The sequence below is a fragment of the Podarcis filfolensis genome (genome assembly GCF_964270895.1).
Source record: "Podarcis filfolensis genome assembly, chromosome: 3".
NCBI classification, from domain to species: Eukaryota; Metazoa; Chordata; class Lepidosauria; order Squamata; family Lacertidae; genus Podarcis; species Podarcis filfolensis.
The window spans coordinates 67,720,901-67,727,565 of NC_139606.1; the positions used below are offsets into that span (position 1 = coordinate 67,720,901).

At 41.2% G+C, this 6,665-nt stretch overlaps 1 protein-coding gene across 1 annotated transcript in view; it reads right to left on the bottom strand.

Moving 5' to 3' along the window:
- Positions 1 to 6,060, bottom strand: part of IPCEF1 (interaction protein for cytohesin exchange factors 1) — a 54,850-nt gene extending 48,790 nt beyond the window's left edge. The window contains exon 1 of the mRNA XM_083608015.1: positions 6,040 to 6,060. The gene's annotated coding sequence lies outside the window, so the exon portion shown is untranslated. The remainder of the gene's footprint in view (positions 1 to 6,039) is intronic.
- Positions 6,061 to 6,665: the final 605 nt, after the last annotated feature.

The window sequence follows — 6,665 nt, forward strand, 5'->3', positions numbered from 1 at the left end:
TTACTTTGCAGCATACTTTGTGATTTTAAATTTCTGCCAGGTTTCTCTTGCCAAAGAGTACTTGCTCCAAATCTGTATCTTGGCCTCCAGGGAATTCTCTTTTTATACCTATATGTTTTCCTTACCACCAGCAGTTATTGCAAGGAATGTGGGAGAAAGTCTATTCAGTTGGCATTTAAAGGTGAATTTATCTAACCGATAGTTTCTGAACCAATGCCCAAACCAAAACACAGCCATTCATTGAAATTCAAACTTATCCAAATTCTGCATGCAGTTCTCCAGCTTGCAAACATGAGAAATTGAGAGGAGCTGAAATTGGCAGATTCTCCCATTCCTACCTATCATCTCACTCTGCCAGAGGTTTGAATTCCTTTGTATGAGAGAACAGTGGAAACTTATAGTTTCTTTGTAATCTTTGCCTTACTTACAAATATACATGCAGAGAGTGGCTGGGGAAACCCAGTCAGATGGGCGGGCTATAAATAATAAAATTATTATTATTATTCTGTTGCAGGCAGAGGTTCCATACAGAGAAAGTTGAGCAGTCTGCCAAAAGCTGCCCTCCAACCCGTTTCCATTTAACGCCAACTAGAAGCTCTCAGTTTTCTCTCCTCTTGGTCTGCAAGGCAGACCAAGGCATTCAACCACCAAAAGCTGCCTCCTTGCTTGCTTGCGACTCAAAGCAAGGCATAGAAATGATCTGCATGAGAGGAAGTCTGAGAACTAAACATACAGATGGAATGTGAAATGTATTTTAGCAAATCACATCTCTTCCTCACTTAAATCTACAGTTCTAAGCTGTGAAAGTGTCACATTTTGGTCCAAAAATGAGTTGCAAAACTTTGCCAAAAAACCAGCACGTTGAATCTGAGGCTTCCTTTGAGACAGAGGCTCCAGGCCAAATGGCCCTCCTGATAGGCCCTGGTCATTAAGGAACATTGGTATGCTTTTCTCAAAATACCAGACTCCCAATCACAATCCTTTTCGTTAAAGCCATAGAGACTGACTCATTTGCAGTGAGCCAGAAAGGGCAAGCTCATAACAAATACCTTCAATTTTACCTAAAGCAAAGCTTTAGAACTGGAGAAACAACCAACAATTTCCTGGTGTATGGTCTATACACACTGGGCTGTTCCACTTCTAGATGTTTGTAGGGAATGCTATTTTTAGATGCTCCACCACACAGACACCCAACAAGTGAAAAGAACCTAGCACATCAGAGAGGAAGTTTTAAACTCAAACAGCTCCCTGCTGGTTTCAATGTGAGACAGTTTTCTTATGCAAAGAAACCTTTACAAATATGACACACACATCCAACCTGCAATGAAAAGTAGCATGGGGCATTCTGTTATCTACTGCATGTCCATCTAATTGTTTCAGAGGTATAGATAAAGGTACCCCTGACTGTTAGGTCCAGTTGCGGACGACTCTGGGGTTGCGGCGCTCATGTCGTTTTGCTGGTTGAGGGAACTGGCGTTTGTCCACAGACAGCTTCTGGGTCATGTGGCCAGCATGACTAAGCCGCTACTGGTGAACCAGAGCAGTGCACGGAAACGCCGTTTACCTTCCCGCTGGAGCAGTACCTATTTATCTACTTGCACTTTGACGTGCTTTCGAACTGCTAGGTGGGCAGGAACAGGGACCAAACAACGGGAGCTCACCCCGTCGTGGGGATTCAAACCGCCAACCTTCTAACAGCAAGCCCAAGAGGTTCAGTGGTTTAGACCACAGCACCACCCGCGTCCTAATTGTCGCAGAACTTGGTGCTAAAAAACAAATGGCATTAATCACCATAGTAAAGATTAATGCTTTGACCCAACTTTGATTCACACAGCACTTTCTCCATACATCCAAACAAACTGAAACATCGTCAAGACAACAGTGCTGTGGACAAATATAAAATGTACAAACTGGGTGATAACAGATATCACCAGAAGCAATTACTATTGTTGTAACTGCCGGTCGATAAGCCACCACAAGTCCCTTCCAACTCTAAAATTCTTTGATTCTATGAATAATTGAGTCAAAATAAGCATGTAGATTATTGCTGCTGCAGACAGCCATATTAAGACAATAAATAGATTATGTTTGTCCATATTCTCAAGGATGGCTAGGACTGATCACGTGGAAAATGAGTATTTTTTTGCAAACTAGTCCTAAGCTTATACAGAATTTAGACTAAAGCTGGGAAGATTGTTTATTCCCAGGCTGTTCTTCCATGTTTTAATAAGCTTAAATCCTCTGATCTGAGCCAAGGAAATTGTTTTTACATCATTTTTCTCTCTGATCTGCCCTCCCTACTTGTGTTCTTTTTCTTTCAGACTTTCCAGTTGGTTTTATTTATGTAGAAATACAAGCATGGTAAATTTCAGAGCTATAATTTGTGGCTTCCTGTCTCCAGGATCATTCTGAAGCAGTTCTCATGCGGCCAATTCTTCCAGCTAAATATTTACACATACATACACTGCACATAACTTTTACTTATGGGCAAGCTCTCGACATAGTTTCACATAATTTTTCAGGCTCTACATGTGGTTCTTATCATGACAACATATTGAAAATATGTGCCTACAAAACACATTTTAAATATATTTATACAAGCCATTATGTGCTTATCTTTAAGGCATTTACTATATATAGAAAAAAGGGAAGATTGGATTTCCTGTTCTCATTGCCTGCCCTTAAATATATTAATCATATCCAGGCCCTTGTTTTGGAGTCAAGGCTACAAAGTGTCTTTAAAAATCCCTGCTATGCTTGAAATCCCTAGCCCAATATTGCAACAGGAGCATATGGTGCAAGGCTGCACCTACCCAAGATAACACAATGGGGCCTCAAACAGTCCTTCATATACATTAGGACCACCACAGGACATAGTTTCCTCTTAGGGTGTTATCTACATTTTGAAAAAATCAATGCCGTAGTCAATGTAAGATGTTTCTCCCAAGCAGCTGTGCCTTTAACATCTGCAGAGCAAATGACAAAACCACTACTACATTCTGTGTTAGCTTTACATCACCCATGTGACATCAATAAATGGCAGGTCTGGACTGAAGCTACATTCTCTTGAATAATCTTTCTGAAGCGACTGAAACTATATTCAAGAGGCATTCTAAGCTTTGGGGTGCATACCCCACAGTTTCCCATAAATGCAATTGGTGCTGCATAGAATAAATAGGACAAGGCTTTCTACTGACTTCAAAAAAACTTATTTACCATTAATTTGGTAGAATTGCCTAATGGTGACTTTTTGAAATGCAGGAGTGCATTGCCACACCCCCAAGATAATCTACAGTCATGTGCCCAAGGAGAACCTAAAACTTCAGGCAGCTATGTTGATCTTATATCATACTGAGACTAGAGAAAGCTGAATGGAGTTTGTAGATTCTCCCCACAACCCTGACACTCTGGCTGTGAAAAAAAGACTGCTAAAGAGGTCGAACTGGGTGGATAAGCGTATGAGTTCACTGAAAATGTGTCCACTGGCCCCCAAAGTTTATGATCACTGCCTTACGTCCATCACAATTGGACTATTGCAATTATTGTGTTCAATACAGGCTACTTCAGAAGAAATTTTGTCATTCCAGAATGCAGCTTCAAGGACATTAGTAGGTGCATGTCCATGAGACCACAATATGCCTAGCCTGCAATTAATGCACCAACTACCATTTTGCCCCTGGGCACAGTTCAAAATGTTGCTGATTACTTTTAAAGGTCTAAATGGTTGGAGCCGGATACCAGAGGAATCACCTCCTCCCATGCTATCCTGTTTACTCTGTTCACTCTAGGTTCACTCTATTGGAGTGTTGATGCTGTGAATCTTCCATCTTATGTTCTGCATGTATACGGTGGCATAGTGTGGGTTGCCAGAGCCCGGGGCCACACAGAGGGAGGGATGGGAGGGAGGGAAAAGGACAGAGCATGCATGCATGTTCAACTGCTTAACAGCATTGGAGTCACCCAGGAGACTGTAGCTGCAGAGATAAGAAAAGAAGAGACACTCCGTTGTCTGGAGAGGTCACTTCCTGGTTCGCATGGAGAAGCCGTTTTCAATGGAGCCCAGCAATGGAAGTGTGCAGCTGTATTGAGGCAGCATAAGGTTTTGAAAGTTTGCACCCCCAACAACATTCGGCCAGGGGAAACTGCCCCTGTGCCCCCCTATGCCACTGCATGTATATACAGTGGTACCTTGGGTTACAAACACCTTGTGTTACAAACACTTCGGGTTACAGACTCCGCTAACCCGGAAGTAGTAACTCAGGTTAAGAACTTTACCTCAGGATGAGAACAGAAATCGTGTGCTGGCAGCAGCAGGAGGCCCCATTAGCTAAAGTGGTACCTCAGGTTAAGAACAGTTTCAGGTTAAAAACGGACCTCCGGAACGAATTAAGTTTGTAACCAGAGGTACCACTGTATAGGTAAATAAAACCTTATAATCACAGAAGTGCCATCAGTTCCTAGTGATCTTAATTCCAAGAAAACCCAACCAGCCTCTCACCACCTCTCTGATGGTGTAATAGAGGGGGAAGCATTCTTCAGGGCATAAAGAATGATGTTGTCTGCCAAAGCATTGGGGAATTGGCTGACCTCCCTTGCTCTGGCAAGTGAATGAGGAGATAATGAAACATTTCAAGTTTGTTTGTGACAGATTAGCATAGAGGAAATCAGAGAATGTGGAGAGTTATCAAACAGAGGCTCATTATGGCTTTGGTTTTCTCTTATTTGGTTCCTGCTTCATGCTAATAGATTAAATGTTAACACATTTCTGCAAGTTTGTATGCATTCGTAATTAAAAGAAAGTGAACGCATTTCAGTTGGCTGAAAATCTTTTGTTCAAGTGCTGAGTTATGCTGTCTAAAGTAAGCACAGCTGAGTTCAGTGGAGCTTACTCCCAGGAAACTGCACAGAACTGCAGTTCTTCTTATCCTAATAACCTGCGTGCATGAATGTGTGTGAATTTCTATAAATATATTGTTATGCACACCCAAATAAGACCCACAGGATCAAAGGGGAGTTGCTTCTAAGTAGGTGTGCAAAGGGCTACAGCTGTGGAGAGCAATCCTGTGCACATTTACTCAGAAGTAAATTACACCGGAGTTCAATTGGATTTACTCCTGTGTAAATAGGTGTAGGAAATTGCAGATTTGCTCACACAATCCTGTGAATTACATCTTTAGTTTGCATTCTGAAACTCTCTTTTAAGCCTTCTCTTCTGGATGAATGGGAGAAAACCTAATGCTAAAAGCCATGTGTTAGAAAACAAATAACCCGGAAAAATAAGTCCTATTTTATTCAAGCTACTTGTTTTAAGCATTTTTCCCCGCATGAACTTTACCAAAACACACATACAAATACTGCTTTGTGCTTCCCTGAATGCAGTCCACAGTGACTGGCCCAAATAAATATCAACACTATGTCTATTTGAGGAAACAGAGAAAGAGCCTGTTGAATATACAGACAGTAGCTGATTCTGGTCATAGTAGAGATCTGCAGTCCTCATTGCGCCAAAGGCCTATTAATCTCACTCCACTATCTTATCAAGGCAGAGCAGATCTCTGGTTACTGGTCTGCTCCACAACTGTGCACAGACTGCAATTTTGCATACATGGAAGTCAATGGAATTTTAAGAGACCTAACAATAGGCAAGATTGCACCCTTTACAGTGGTACCTCGGGTTAAGAACTTAATTCGTTCTGGAGGTCCGTTCTTAACCTGAAACTGTTCTTAACCTGAGGAACCACTTTAGCTAATGGGGCCTCCCGCTGCTGCTGCTGCTGCTGCTGCTGCTGCTGCACGATTTCTGTTCTCATCCTGAAGCAAAGTTCTTAACCCGAAGTACTATTTCTGGGTTAGCGGAGTCTGTAACATGCAGCATCTGTAACCTGAAGCCCAAGGTACCACTGTATTTTTAATAAGAAAGCATGAAAATGTTACATTTGTCCAAGGTTCATTAATTTTGCAGCTAGGTAACACTGTAACTGAATAGTTTACGCAGGGGAAAGTACCATTACTTCAACCACAACAAAGCCCGGATCTTACCTATGCTTTGTGTGCCTTTCTCTGCGGCTGACTTTTTAAGCTTCAGAAAATAATTGAGGCAAAATGTTCGCTTCTCTTTAAGGTGCAGTCCTGAGACATCTTGACATTTTTTGGTAGCTGGGGAAATCTCTATAATCCCACGGCACTTAGTAAAACTCTTTTACACACTCTTCAAATTTGGGAAAGTTCCTCTCTTGCTTCTCTAATTTCCAGTTTTGTTATTGTTGTAAAGCCTCCATTGTTACGCACGTGTGCTATGTATATGCTACAGGGCTACCTGGAAGGAAGTGGTTTCAACATTTAGAGAGTTTGCACTCTCACACTGGTCAGTTTGTAGAGCATATTCTAGGACAATAGACAATATGCAGCAATGAATGCTACCTGTATTATAAATGCAATATGCATTATATGTATTATAAATAGACAATATGCAGCAATGAATGCTACCTGTATTATAAGTGCAAAAAGAACAGCAGTTCTTCCTAAAACTATTTAATTATTATTATTTATAAAATTTATTTATAAAGTGTATATACTGGCCTATACCCACAGGTCTCAGGGTGGTGCACTGGTTAAAATCACAACATAAAAACATAAAATACACAATCAAAACAAAAACAACCCAA